Source organism: Cnephaeus nilssonii (genome assembly GCF_951640355.1).
Source record: "Cnephaeus nilssonii genome assembly, chromosome: 16".
In the NCBI taxonomy this organism is placed as follows: Eukaryota; Metazoa; Chordata; class Mammalia; order Chiroptera; family Vespertilionidae; genus Cnephaeus; species Cnephaeus nilssonii.
Genome location: NC_137087.1, coordinates 35,642,745 through 35,657,266, shown reverse-complemented (window position 1 = coordinate 35,657,266; position 14,522 = coordinate 35,642,745).

Genomic DNA, 14,522 nt, shown 5'->3' with positions numbered 1-14,522 from the left:
AAATTGTTGTGCCCTTTCAAACTAAGAATAGTTCAATGAAAGACTTTTTATCTTGGTGGTAACCCAAAGTTTCACACTTACATGCCCACTAATCATACATACACATGCACAGGCCTGGTCAGAACTTGCTTATATAGCTACAAAGTGGGTTTTGTGATCCTATGGAATGTGATTACATGTGTCCTTTTAGCAATCAACTGATGAGAAACAGAAATGCCTCCATGTAGCTAATGTCACTTGTCACTTATTTTTGAAAGCAGAGAAAGAAAAAGGAAAATTAATGTGATCTCTGCTATGATATGATGAAAACATTGAGACTTCTTTCATCATTTGGGCCCATATTTGGTTAACATTGTCTTTATTTTGGCTTTATCCTTAAAACATGGTAGAAAAGCCATTCAAATGTATTAACTATTTTACTTTTAATATTATTCTGGAGCCATTTGACTGAAAGCATCCTGAAGCTTTAAGAACAAGGATATATTTGTCTCATGAATGTGTATCCTCCAAAGAAGAGAAAAACAAAACCATTTGTAAAGGTGGGATGGGATACATAAGGACAGAACTCTCCTAAGCCATTACTGATGACTTGCAATATCTATTCATTCTGTGTTTCCCTAATAATTCTGTATGTAGATCATTGTTACTTTGCTATTTTAATCATTTTGAAAACTCGTTTTACATTTAGATCTATCTCTGATAGGAGCAGGCCAATTCCCTGATACCCAGATAAGGAAGAAAAAAATGTATCAAATGTTTATGTTCTTTGTTTTCATTCACCCCTATCCCTGCAGAAATGAAATGGATATGGGGTTATCCTGTGCTGGAAGCCATCCCAGCCGGCCGTGAAACTCAGGTGGCCTGGTCACCCTGAGAGACCCAGGGCTAAGGTATCGGGCTCCCCTGGGAAAGAGGGGTCAGTACCGTTTGGAACGGTTGCCAAGGTGTATGTTTGTCAGCCCCACAGGACCACACTGCATCACGACATTTCCAAACAAGAACGTTTATTAATCACACCAGCCAAGGAAAGCTGCTCCGTTTTTGAAAGGAGCATATTCAAGAGAGAAACGGCTTGAGCAGTGAGGTGATTTAATACTTGTTAGCTGATAAATATAGCCTTTGCCGGGATAAAACTGTATGATGCAGTGTTGAAAAGCTTAATTACCAAACTGTCTATGCACGTTTTGCTCAGGCAGCAAGGGTGACAAATTATAGCAGAGGAATAGTATTTTTCACCTTTGGCATTTCTGAAGGGGAGAAGCATGTCTAAAAACACTAAGAAAGCAGTAATAATCCTAGGACAGATGGGGGGCGGGGAGACACTTCATTGAGTCACCAAGCCTTCTGTGCAAAATGCCATCATCCCCACCCCCCCGCCTACCCGTTACTATGTTAAGTAAAAAGAACAAAGTCCATTTTACATTTATCTAGTATTTTCTACTCATCCAAGTATGTATAGAATGAGTATATATCCACTTTTCATCCTCCTAACACCCTTGTGAAATATGCAGAGCAAGGAATTCTTATTCACCTTTGACAAATGAGGAAACTGAGGCATGCCCTAGCCGGTTTGGCTCAGTGGATAGAATGTCAACCTGTGAACTGAAGTGTCCCGGGTTCAATTCCAGTCAAGGGCACATGCCTGGGTTGCAGGCTTGATCCCCAGTAGGGGGCATACAGGAGGCAGCCGATCAATGATTCTTTCTCATCATTGATGTTTCTCTCTCTCCCTTCTCCCTTTCTCTCTGAAGTCAATAATATATATATAGTAAAAGAAACTGAGGCATGGAGATAGGCCAACCAAGGTCACATAATGAGATGCCAGGACAAGACCCAAGCCTTCTATGACCACTTCTATTTACGTGGCACCATGCTGCTGCCATATGAACTTGATAATTAAACCTGAACTATTAGTTGGCAGTACAGTCAGCACCGTGTGGTCCTGTTATTGATGGTTCATTTCAGAGAGCTAATACTAATCCTGATGTGGTATATGCAGGAGTTTAATATGGAGTAAAGTCTCCACAAGTACTAGCTAAATGATTTATATTCCCATTATTTTTATTTGCTGTTTTATTTCCTTCTTTGGGGGGTTCTTGCTGTGAGAAATAGCTGCATCACAATGACACTGAATATCAACCGAGCAGTAATAGGTTAGCTACAGACTACATTCATCGTTTCTTTCTTTGTTTCTTCATCGTTTTGTTTCATTCTCCTCTTTTTATTTTTTCTCCTGCTTCTTCCCCTATGCCCAATTCTCTATTCTTAGAAACCTGCAATATAAATGCAATCACATTATGATTCATATCATTTGTTCTATCTTATTTTAATATATCCTTTTTTCTCTCTAAAATTTTAAAGCAATTGATTCTGCATTTGATTCAAGTGGCACAGATAATCATTATTTTGATTTTCAGAAGTGATGCAAGAATTTAAAACTGGCTGTAGATGTCAGGGATCTCAGTGCTGATAACCTAAAAAACACATGCAGCCTGGCCGGCGTGGCTCAGTGGTTGAGCGTCGACCCATGAACCAGGAGGTCACGAATCGATTCCCGGTCCGGGCGCATGCCTGGGTTGCGGGCTCAATCCCCAGTAGGGGGTGCGTGCAGGAGGCGGTCGGTCCATAACTCTCTCTCATCATGGATGTGTCTATCTCTCCCTCTCCCTTCCTCTCTGAAATCAATAAAAATATATATTAAAAAAACAACAACAACACATGCAAAGCATGGGATCAGGCTCTGTGCTGGGCACAGGGAATATAATCAGCAATCTCCACCTAAAGGTTCTGATCAGGGGGAAGACAAGTCACATGAAGTGGAAGGCAGGGTCAAGGTTCATGTCAGTGTCATGGCAGGCAGTAAATTAGATGCTCTAACTCGTGAAGCTGGGGAATCTTCAGAGAAAGAACCCTGTTTCTTTAGGAGAGGGTCCCTGAACAGATGCAGGGATGCATCAGGCAAACACACCCCTCCACACCCAACCTGGGCACACCTGGCTGCCTCCAGGAATCTGAACTCCATAGCAGGACAAATGGGTCCTTTCTGTGGAGAAGGCTCAATGGGACACAGAAAGTGGGAAGAGGAAAAAGCTTCAGTGAACCTCAGGCTTGCTCATGCAGGACTATGCGGCGGTATTCCAGTCTGGAATGTGCTTGTGTCTCAGCCAGTATCATCTGGCCCGGTAAGCCAGGAAAGAATGGAGTGGTAATGTGTTCTATGTTTCCTTCTCAACAGATAGCCATTATAGTCCAAGTAAGATTTCATAGCGAATTCATCAAATGGACCTGCTAAAGAGAAAGACTGTCTAGGAGAGTGTTAATTTGCAAGGCATGTAGAACCACAGAATCCTGGAAATTGAGGTTTAGAGGTCTTTGAGACCATTTTGACCAGTTCTTAGCCATGTTGGATTTTGAACCCACTTGAGAAGCTGGAGAAAACTATGGATCTTCTCCTAGCAGCAACAATAAAGAGAACTATGCATGCACGCACATAGAATTTGCATACCATTTTAGAGCCTACTCTTGTAAATAAAGTTTTATTGGATCACAGCCTTACCCATTCATTTGTGTATTGTCAGTGGCTGTTTCTGTACAACCACAGCAAAGATGAGTGTGTCAGAGACCATACGGCCTGCAAAGCCTAAAAAGGTTAACTCTCTGGTGCTTTAATAATAAAAAAAAAAAAAATGCTGACTCCTGTTTTAGGGGATTACAAACCCTCCAAAATCTATTTTTAGACACTCAGGAGTCTATGGACCCCAGATTAAGAACCTCTAAATCTCGACCCCATGGCCTTATGTAAATACAGGCTTATCTTAGATCCACACATCTGGGCCATTGTTCCATGATCCTAAGCCCCATTGGAAATCTTTTAAGGCAAGAGTTTAGCTTTGTAGTTAAGAACACATTCTCTGGAGTTAAATAGATCCGTGTTTTACCCAGACTTTGCTCCTCATTGTGTGACCTTGAGACAGACACCTCATCATCTGAAAAACGAATTGATGGAAGCTACTCATAGGATTGTTGTGAGGCTTAAATATACAGAAAACCTTAGTGCTGGACACATAGTAAGTGCGTAATAAATGATAGCAGTGATGGTGATGATGATGATGAGGGGGAGGAAAGAAGAGGAGGGAGAGTAGAAGCAGATCTTCCTGGTGCCTCCAAAGCCCCTGGGAAGGCCAGTTTCCTCTGTGTTTACATAGGACACTTAGGAAGCGGATAGCAAGGAGACATGGACATGGACAGCCAACCATGGTGAAACTCAGAAGCTTAATAGCTCTAGGTTTCTTCAAAACCGTCAGAAACTGAGTAGTAGTGTCTCCCTGAGACCAGCCATGAGCCACATTCTCTTGTCCCGTTGGTTTGCTCTCATGGGGTCCTTGAAAATAAACCAGGGTAAGTCATTACCAGGAGTCGAGATGGTATAAAATAGAAGCATTTTCTGCAATGAACCTTGTCTCTTCTTTAGCAAGTATGTGTGCCAACTGCAAAAAATTGCATGCTTGGACTAGGTCCTCCTGAAGATTATTTTTCAGGCAGACCTTGGAGATATTGAGGGTTTGGTTCCAAACCACTACAATAAAGCAAGTACCACAATTCAGCGACTGGTCATTTTTTTGCAGGTAGAGGGTCTTTACCTTCAATTTGTAAAATGCACATCTGTGAAGCACAATAAAGCGAAGGTCAATGAAACAAGGTATGCCTGTACTGAAGCTCTGAAACACTGTGAAAACTTGGACTGAGTTAGTTCACACTGTTAACGCGTCAGACTAAGTATGTCAATTCATTTCCTGCCCTTGGTCTTCATTTCAAAAAGCTAAGCTCCTGGTAAATTCCGTGACATCGTGTTGGGTTCCATGCCATCCTGAACCCACCACTTTCTAGACATGTGATAGTAGAGCAGTTTCTTATGTCTCTGAACCATCATCTGTAAAACCGGCATAATATTCAAAAAGATATTATAAAGTTAGATAAAAAAGCAGTTTACTATTGGTTTTAAAATTGACACAAATCAATGGAAATAATGGCAATAAAAGCACTTAATGTTATCAAGGAAGCATTACAAAACCATACATGGATTAAAAGAGTGAATATAAGCAAATATATATTCCTCCTAATAAAACAGAGCAAAATATAGATGAATATTTAAAACTCTCAGAAAACAAAACTACAAGTTTTATAGATTATGAAGAATCACTTAAAATAATTTATAGTAAAAGTTTAATATAGATAAAACTTCTTATAGGTTAAAATTTGTTATTTTGTGTTTTATCATATATACGTTGTTTTTAATTGTGATAACATGGTCACATATCTATATTTTGACTTTATATATGTATTTATAAAATATGGCTATGTTCTCTGACTTTTTAAATTTATAGCATGTTGTATATAGTTGTTGTAATAAATACCCTTGCACATGCCTCTTTTACACTAATGCATCCTAATTTTTCCAAATATGGGCTTTGACCCATAAATGATTTGTAATAGCAATTTAGGGAACCAAGAAGTTATTTTTGTTGTTGTCTCAATTTAAAAAATGTATATTTTTTAATTGATTTCAGAGAGGAAGGAAGAGGGAGAGAGAGATAAAAACACCAATGATCAAGCCCATAACCCAAGCATGTGCCCTGACTAGGAATCAAACCATGACCTCCTGGTTCCTAGGTTGATGCTCAACCACTGAGCCATACCAGCCAGGCTGTTGTTGATTTTTTAATTAAAATAACAGAAAGAAAAAAGAATGAGAAGGCTGATTTGTGGTAAGAGTAGCTATTATTTCATAAGCTTTTGTTTCCTTGCCCTGGATCAATGTAAACTGGTTTCATATAGAAAACCACTGCTAGAAATCTACCTAATAAAAGAGTAACATGCTAATTGACCATACCTTCACGATACCCACCAGCCAATCAGAAGTGAGTATGCAAATTAACCAAAGATGGTGGGTTAATTTGCATATGTGGGCGTCAAGCAGCCGGGGGTAGGCAGGCGTTCTGCACCACCCTAGCTGCTCCAGGCTGGAGCAGAAAGGCAGCTCTGGCCTGGAGGGGAAAGGAGGCTCCGGGCCAGAGCGAAGGCAGTGCCAGCAGCCAGCAGAAGGAAGGCTTATTCTTGCATGAATCTTCATGCATCGGGCCTCTAGTATGATATATAAAATATATTACCACTCTTGTCCTATCTAGCCCCTATACTACACCAGTTCTCTCTTAGTCCAAATCTGGAGGTGCTGAGGCTGGGCACAAATTTACAAGCTTCGGTTAAAAAAAAAGAAAATAAAATAAAAAATAAAAAAGAGAGAAACCAAATGTGATTCTATCCCTATAACATGCATTACAGGCTGTTCTGGGAATTTGCCTCACTGGGCATATCCCTTACGTAATGGCATTTCCTTTTTCTTCTGGGTAGAGCCAGAGCCGCCGTCTCCCACAGATGGCCACGTCTCCATCACAGGTTGCATTGCTTTCTTTGCTAGACATGGCAGAGATGAGGCATCAGACAGCAAGGACCTCCTGGGGCTACATGTTTCCATTTGTGAGGATGCTTTTAGAGGGAACAAGAACAGGGGCATAACATCACCAATTTTCCAGGCCGAAGTGCTGGGTATTTGATTCAGGCCCCTCATGTTGGGTTGAAACGATATGCAATCCATACCTTCTGACCCAGATGAGAGATAACAGTCATCTTAAATCAAAATGAAACAGGATGAGGTGAACAAACCCACATAAAACAAGCTGAGAAGTCCTCCCCGTCTCTCTGGGAATCTGAGAGCCTGCTGAGCTATCCAGACCAGGGATGTTCCTGTGGTTTAACTAGTGAGCTGGCTTGAAAGTTTTGCTGTCACTAAGTAGAGAAATCTGAAGGCTAGTTCAGCATAAATGGCCTCCTGGCTGCATTGAGGGTGACCACAGGTGAGTCATAAGCAGTGCAGAAAAGTAGATACGCTCTCTGGATGTCAGAGGAATGCCACTTTTATCTCCGTCTCAAGATGAGTGTAGCATGAGGAACTGAAAATGGAATTACTCAAACTGAAATCTGCTGACCTCATGAGCATAGTCCCTTCTCTGACCTGAGTCTGGGAAGTGCCACTGGTAAACCCCCAGAATGGAATTTGCCCCTCAGAAAGGAATAGAATTAGATACTCTCAGATGTACTCAGTCACACTTGCACAGCATTAGAAGCCAAACCTCTCCACCTCAAACCAAATCACTGAAATGCTTGACTCTGTGCCGTTGTGGGAGGAAGGCCCTCTATCAAAGGCAGGCTCCAACACCACAAGCCAAAGATAAATAACAGAGGAAATCATTGAGACCATGACCTCTTGGTGACCCGCTGGAGCTCAATCTTTGCTAGACCTCAGAATATCAAACGGCCACCAGCCCGCCAAGAGCAGTGTATGTAAGAATAGCATGGAAGCCACCTCGGCCTGGCTCTCTGGGAGCTTGAGAACAGCAATCCCCAAGGAAATTTCTTTTATAGCCCCAAAGCAAGGGCTTGATGTTTAGGTGAAGAAATCCCTTCTGTCCAGTGGTGAGATATCAATATGTGAAAAACGTCGTTTCTCACCAACTAGCAAACAATGAACTAGCAGGATCTCACGGGACCTTCTCCTCCGGGGGGGGGGGGGGGGGGGGGGGGGGTTCGGTTATGGAGTTCCAGCAATGAACAGTAGGGCATGTTTGCTATATGAGAAATTTCTTGTGGAAAGTTTTCAGAGGATAATCTACAGAACCAGACTCACTGCTCCTGGTGGGAAGCACTGAGCAGATGGAAGCATGGGTTCCCCTTTGATGCAGTGTTACCGCACATAAAAGCAACTCGTGGATGCCACCTCCAGTTTAGGAAACCCCTGAGACACAAGACAGAAACTAAGGCTGAAGGGAACCAGCATCTAACAAGCAAGGCTTGGCCCCTAAGTTGCCATGGGAGTGTCCGGCCTGAAGACTAAGGCAATGTCAGCTAAATCCTCAAAATAAAAAGTGTGGAGAGAAGCCAGGAGACAAAACCTGACCTTCAGTCTGATAGGTAGGAGATCTTGACCACAGGAGAAGTTCAAACAGATCTAATTTGCATCTCTTAGCTATAAGAGTACAAAGATCCATTGATAGGTATGATATAGAGAGAAATACATATGCATATTTACAAAGATCGATCACATGCAAGAGGATCAATTCTTCAGGTTGAAGCAAGACCCCCCCTTGATTATTCCAAGGGCCTCTCTTATTTAAGCCACAAATAAGGGGGACTTCTCAGGTCCTTGCTGCCTGATTTTGAAACTTGGTTACCCTATTGCAGATTCCCCCCAGACAGCCATGACCTCTGTCCTTGATCCATTGTGGGGGTGGTCATCCAAATAGAGAATCTAAACCTTATGACCCCCGAGGCCGGGCCTTGGTTTGTTGGTGGGTGAGAATGACAACTCAGACTTGTCCAATGTTTCTGTACTTTGGTTTTCTGCCACAGCATCTCAAACAGTGAAAAACAGGGACTTAAAGGAGGGAGAGGGAGGGGGACAATAAAATAAACCACACAATAAAATGCTTTCATGCACAGAACCTCAGTTTAGTATAGCAATCCTATTTACATATAGAAAACCTGTTCTCAGGAATCCCATTGTAAATACTCCTTTATTCAGAGAACTGTCAATTCATAACCATTCCTTGAGAATGCTAAGTGAGGGTTTTGTGCATGAAAACATTTTGTTCAATCTCATGGTTATTACATAATTTTTTAAATGGCCAAAGAAGCCTGATAGATTTGATTCACTTGGATTTTGAATTTTATTGCTTGTTCCCCAAATAGGATATGCCTCCTTGAGTTTCACTAATCTTTTAACAGACTCGGGCAATTCATTGATTCTAGCGAGCATTTGTCAATTGTCTCCCTAACAATTGACTACCTTCCAAAGACTTCACTTGGGTTCCCTCCCTTTTCCTATTCTCAGTGCATGTGGTCTGAGGCATAACCTCTAGGCCTGAGTTAATCAGTACTTCACATTGTGTTGGCCACAGCAACATGTTCAGGAGTAAAATAAACTTTTTCTATCATATTGAGGTTCAAAAGTCGATGAAAAGTGCATCGTAAAACAAAGGGTCATTTCTAGTGTGTCCTTTGACCACTGCCAAGGATTCATAGAACTTCTCTGCTTATGAACAAATCTTACACCAAAGTTTCTCCCTATAATTATAAGCCCATAAAATGCCATTCCTTTCCCAAGATATTTAAGATCCAAATTTCTCAGACCAGCCCCCATGGGTGCTCCGTCTTTTCCAAGTGTGCTTCTGAGCCCCTTACAAAGACACTGGATCACGTAGCTCTTCTTAATTTCTACATCTAGATTCTTCGTTCCTCTCTTCCTGCTCCCTTCTTTCATGCCTCCCTTCCATCACTGGCCATCTTTCTAAAAAAGGTACCCAAACCCAAAACGTGGAGATCTGACTATATTGCTCCCAGTGTCTGTAATTTGTAGGTTATATTCTCTTCTTAGTTAGGCTTAGAGTATGCATTGGTCATGTTTTCCTCCAGGAATCCAACCACTCCTTGTGTTTTATAGCATTGCTTCTCTGTTGCTTGTTGGGTTTGCAGCAGTGTATCTTCAAACATCTGCCAAACTGCTAGGGTCTTCACTCTGTGAGATCGGTAATTCCTTAAAAGTGGAATGCATGGCATATCAGTTGGGCACTCCGGAAAATAGACACTGAGATCAAATTAGATGTAGAAGGGGAAGTGCCTGCAAAGGATGAAGAGTGCAGGGAGCAGAAGTGGGTGTGGAGCGCTTTCAGGTGGTGCTGCAGGTCTGACGTCTGTGAAAGAAGAGAAGGAAGAAGGAGGGCTGGGTTGGAAGAGCCACAGAGTGCAAGCTCTAGCTCATCTCAGGCTGGTCATTTGAGAGCACAAGAGCAAAGATAACCTGTTAGAGGAAGAGATGGCTCAGGCAGGAGTGGCCCAGCTCTTGTGCCCCAGTCTGCTCAGTGCGATAACTGACTATCAGCCAACTACCTTCCTCACCGGAGAAGTAGAGTACCTCCTGTCAGCCATGTATGGGATTATGGGTATTTTAAAAGTGGAAATCGTCAGGCATCTGGCGTGTTTGTGTGTGTGTGTGTTTATTTATTTTTAATATAATCAATATTTTTATTGATTTCAGAGAGGAAGGGAGAGGGAGAGAGAGATAGAAACATCAATGACAAGAGAGAATCATTGATTGGCTGCCTCCTGCACACCCCCTACTGGGGATTGAGCCTACAACCCGAGCATGTGTCCTTGACCAGAATCAAACCTGGTACCCTTCAGTCCACAGGCTGATGCTCTATCTACTGAGCCAAACCGGCTAGGGCTGTGTGTTTAAAAGAAAGAAGATCAGCCCAGCTGGCGTGGTTCAGTGGTTGAGCATCAACCTGTGAACTGGGAGGTCACGGTTCTATTCCCAGTCAGGACAAATGCCCAGGTTGTGGGCTCGATCCCTAGTGTGGGGCATGTGGGAGGCAGCTAATCGGTGATTCTTTCTCATCATTGATGTTTCTCTCTCCCTCTCCCTTCCTCTCTGAAATCAATAAAAATATATTTTTTAAAAAAGAAAGAAGATTGTCTTGAAAATAGGAGTCTGAGCTGTGACATGATAAAACCATGAAAACCAGAATAGAGTCTGTCTGGGAGAACAGGCCTCACCCCCAACTTCTAGACTGTCTGGTTGAAAGAGAATAACTTCCCAACTTTAAAAAGGAATAGAATTAGAAATGCCAAGACTGCAAAGTATTCTGGGACTACTGGGCATCCAACACACTGTGTTAATCATAAAGGGGGAAAAGCCCTCTGTTTTGGCCACAAGTCAGGGGAGTTATTTTGGGAGCAGCCTCATCAGTGACCCAGACATTACCATTTGAGTTCCAAAAAGCCCTGAAGAACATGAGAGCGCTTTGCCACTGCTGTGTGTTTCTTTCTTCACAGGGCTTTTTGCACGAATCCGCTACAAATCCAGCATTCTCCTTCTCAAGGGAGCCTGCAGAGAAGCAGGTCATTGTCATTAGAGAAGGTGAGCTTTCTTGGGAAAGTGACTTGCCTGCCTATACAATGGCCTTCAAGGCTCACAGTCTCCAAGGTCTTATACGGTCTTGTAAAAAAGCATTCAGACTTTACCTGGACATGCCACCTTCTACCAGCCCATCTTCTGCCAATAAATTGCCCCATATAAGAAAGCCCAAGAATGTGCCACTATTTCTAGAATCTTTATGATGTTTTCTATGTAATTTCTCTGATGCAGTTTGCTGGCTCCTGGGGAGACAAAGGCAAAGGGATTCAAAGAAAAGTAATGCATGATGTGAACCCTAAAAGGTTGACTGATGATTCCCTACTCAGGTCACCTATGAGCAAACCCAGACCCTCCTCTTACTCAAAGGGGAAAAATAAGCCGTTTATAATAACCAATACTAATCGTGCACTTTTGCATAATCTCATTTCATATTTAGAACATCCTATCCGCAAGGTCTTTACATAATCCTCCTTGGAGAGATGAGGACACCTAGGCTCAGAGTGCTTAAGTAATTTACCTAAACCAGTGGTCAGCAAACTGCGGCTCGCAAGCCACATGCGGCTCTTTGGCCCCTTGAGTGTGGCTCTTCCACAAAATACCACGGCCTGGGCAAGTCTATTTTGAAGAAGTGGCGTTAGAAGAAGCTTAAGTTTAAAAAATTTGGCTCTCAGGAGAAATTTCAATCGTTGTACTGTTGATATTTGGCTCTGTTGACTAATGAGTTTGCCGACCACTGACCTAAACTAAACCAGTTGGCAAATGGCTGAGCTGAGACTTGACCTTGGACCATTCTGACTCCAGAGCCTATACCCCTAACAACATTTTCCTATTTCTCAACCATAGTGATCAGGACAGATCCAGGTTTGGGGGGAGCCTGAAGCTTATATATTAGGGGCCCTTATTAAGAAAAAAGAATAAAATATATGAAAACAAAGTGCAATCCAAGGCCTTAGAAGGGGTCCATGCAAGTGAGGAAGGCTGAAGCTTAAGTTTCATTAGCTTCACAGTAAATCCATTTTTTATTGTGATAATGGTATTATTGCCAACAATGCTAATATGAAGAAGAATAATTATTCTTCAAATCCAAATATATGAAAATCTGGTTGGTTTAGGATTTAAAAGTTTACTTTGGATAACGAAGTTGCTCTAGGTACTCAGAGACCCAGCATGCCCCTTTCCAACACCATATAATTTCTCTGCATCTGAGTCATACCCAACCTGCTCAAATTCTCTTCATGTTATTCTTGCATCTCTGTTGGCACTAGCTTTCAACCTCTTAATAATGATTATAATTATTAACATTACTATGTGTGCCATGCTTTGCTCTAAGCCCTTTTCTCATTGCCTACTAATTAAAATACCTTGTATCATTTCCACTTTTCAGATGAGGAAATTGGGGTCCTGAGAGATTAAACAGTTTATCTTTGAAATCTGCTCTCTTAACCACTACAACACAGTGCTTCCAATAGTCCAGGTAAATCAGACCTTAGGAACTCCATAGAGGTCAGACATAATTACAATGTCTTGATAAAGCAACAAATATAAGGCTACATATTCTGTAAGTCACAGACTTAATACTTTGGTCAGAATTCCCTGTGAATAGTGCAAGAACAAAACCATATTTCAAGCCAATTCAACAATTTTGAGACATAGAAGTCCTTGAAACTATGTAATTTAGTGATAGGAAATACATTTTTCCTTGGGTTGCAAATTATGAAGCCCAAAGAATAGGCTTGGCAGTGCCTGAATTGACATACTTACTATAAATATTATACTTTTGTAGTCAATATTAAATTACCCGAGAGGTGTGCCACCCCTGAAAACTAGTAGCCAACCAGAAATGGTGCCTGAGGAAACTCAGGGGATGGTATAAAATTATCTGGTTTGGCAGTCTTCCTGGGACTGAAGCTCCATGGAGGGTACATATCTAAGTCATGTTTCTTGAAATTAAATATTTAAAGGAACCTCAAATTTTACCTCATTCAAACCCTTCATTTACAGGTGAAGTCAGTGGAACCTTGAGATGCCAGAGCTGATGAGCATCATCCATATATATAAAAAGCCAGAGGCCTCACGACCGAAACAACCGGACGGACGACCAAACAGGCTGCGTGGTGTGACCAGACCAGCAGGGAGGATAGTGAGGGATGATCAAATGACTGAATAACAGGCTGCATGGGGTGACCAGGCCAGCAGGGGGGGCAGTGAGGGGTGACCAGACCGACGGGGGGGGGGGGGGGGGGGGGCAGGGGGGGAGTTTGGGGCAACCAGGCTGGCGGGGGGGGGGGGGGCAGTAAGGGGTAACCAGGTCGGCAGGGGGGGGGGGCAGTTGGGGGCGACCAGGCCAGCAGGGGGGGGTGGCAGTGAGGGGTGATTAGGCAGGCAGGCAGGTGAGCAGTTAGGAGCCAGCGGTCCAGGATTGTGAGAGGGACATCCCCCAATGGGTCCTGGATTGGAGAGGGTGCAGGCTGGGCTGAGGATATCTCCCCACCCCCATGCATGCATTTCGTGCACCAGGCCTCTAGTCTTATATAATAAAAGCCTAATATGCTAAGTGTCTGGTCGACCTGTCAGCCATTCAACCAATCAAAGCGTAATGTGCTAATGATCTGCTAAGGCTGCTCAACCTCTCGCTATGATGTGCACTGACCATCAGGCAGACTCTCTGATAGGTAGGTTAGCTTGCTGCTGGGGTCTGGCCGATTGGGACTGAGCGAGACAGGCCAGACACATCCTGGAGCTCTCCTGTGGTCCCTCCCCAGCTGGCCAACCTCCTGAGTCCCTCCCAGGCCCCAATCATGCACCGGTGGGATCCCTTGGCCTGGCCTGCACCCTCTTGCAATCTGGGACCCCTCAGGGGATGTCAGAGAGCCGGTTTTGGCCTGATCCTGCAGGCCAGGTTGAGGGACCCCACTGGTGCATGAATTCGTGCACTGGGCCTCTAGTTCATTCAATAAAATACTCAAACAGATTATGGAACTAAGATAGAGGACTCTTCCACTGCACCATGCTGCCCTATGGCTAGGATTATACTATTGGGCACAACATCAGTTATCTTGGAATTAAAAAAAAAAATCTGTATATGACATAGACACACAAGATTTTCATTGGTTTGGGTTCTGCATACCAAGTTACCATCATCTCCCACAGTTCCCCAGTATGAAACCTTGTTCTTTCTATTTCCCAGAAAGATGTGATTCTCGACCAATTGTTCTTAACCAACTCCTTGGAACTCTTCCAAACCAATATTTTATAGACAATAATGTAAATGATTAAATATATTCTAAACCATACTTTAATGCTAAGTAGGAAGCGACCATTATGTGATAACATTTTCTACTGTTACCAGAGTATTTAGAATTAGAAAATGTTTAAAGTCCATGGGGTGAATATGTAGGGAAACTGAGGCATCCAGAACACTCTTGAGCTTGAGGTATTCAAGCTTACCAGAAACAGAGCATTAGAGGCGCCACTTTCCACACTTCCATGATCC